This window comes from Larimichthys crocea, chromosome II (genome assembly GCF_000972845.2).
Source record: "Larimichthys crocea isolate SSNF chromosome II, L_crocea_2.0, whole genome shotgun sequence".
NCBI classification, from domain to species: domain Eukaryota; kingdom Metazoa; phylum Chordata; class Actinopteri; family Sciaenidae; genus Larimichthys; species Larimichthys crocea.
This window is the reverse complement of record NC_040012.1, coordinates 3,409,490-3,410,616: the sequence shown is the minus strand read 5'-3', so window position 1 is coordinate 3,410,616 and position 1,127 is coordinate 3,409,490.

Below are 1,127 nucleotides of genomic sequence, written 5' to 3'. Positions count from 1 at the left end.
CCTCCTCGTTCCCCTCCCTGCGTCCCCCGTCCGCGGCTGCGCGGCCCCCCCCCCCCCCCGCTGCCTTTTTCCCCCTGTCCGCCCCCCCCCGCGGGCGCGGTGCCTTTTTCCGGTTGCCCCCTGGTGCCCTGGGCCTGCTGCCTTTGTGTGCTGCCTGTGCGTTGCGTTTGGTGGTGTGCTGGCCTGGTGTGCCTTCCCGCCCCTTCCCCCCCCCCTTGCTGCCCCCGGCTGCCCGCTTGCGCCTCGCGGGCCTCTTCTCTTGGCCCCTTCCCTTGCGCCTGTTCCCCTGCCCCGGCCGTGCCCGGCCCCCCCTCCCTTGCTTCTGCTTGGCCCGCCCCTCTCCCTTTGCGCCGCCCGGCCGGCCGTGGTTTTCCCCGTCTCTTGTGGGGGGGGGTTGGCCGCCTTTTCCGGCCCCTTTTTCCGGCCCGGCGCGCTGGCCTGCCCCTCTTCGCCCCTTTCCCCCCCCCGGGTTGGGTCCCCCGTGGTCGGTCGGTCCGGGGGGGGGGTCCGGGCCGGGGTGGTTGGGTTCGGTCGGGGGGGGCCCCGGGGGGGGTTGGGTGGGGGGTCGGTTCCCTCCTTTCCTTCTTCACCCTTCCTCTTTTTCCCGCCCCCCCCGTTTCCCTTGTGCCCTTTTTGCCTGCCCCTGCCCCCTGTCTCCTTCCCGCCTTTTTCTCCCCCGTCCCGTCCCCCCTTTTGCTGTCTTTCCCGCTTCCTGCCGCGTTGCCCCTTGCCGTTGTTCCCCTGGGGGGGCCTCCCCCCCTTCCACACCCCCACTCACCGGTTTGCCCCCGCTCCCCCCTCCCCCCCGGCCCTGGCGGTTCCGTGCCCCCCCCCCCCCCCGCGGCTCGTTTGTTCGTGTCGTCAACATGTTTCCAGTGTGTGCCACCACACCCACCGTGCTTCGTGCCCGCGGCGCGTGCGCGGTTGCTTGGCCCGCGCCCTCCCCCGCGCCTGCTGCTTGTTTTTTTTTTTTTTGCCCTGCTCCCGGTTTGCTGTTTTGTTGGTGCCTTTCCCCCGTGGTTTCCCCCGTTTCCCTGCTTCCTGCTCTCCCGCGTGTTTTTCCCCCTGTGTGGGGGTTCTTTCTGGTGTTTCGTTAATAGCCTTTCCCCCATTTTTGTCCACATGCA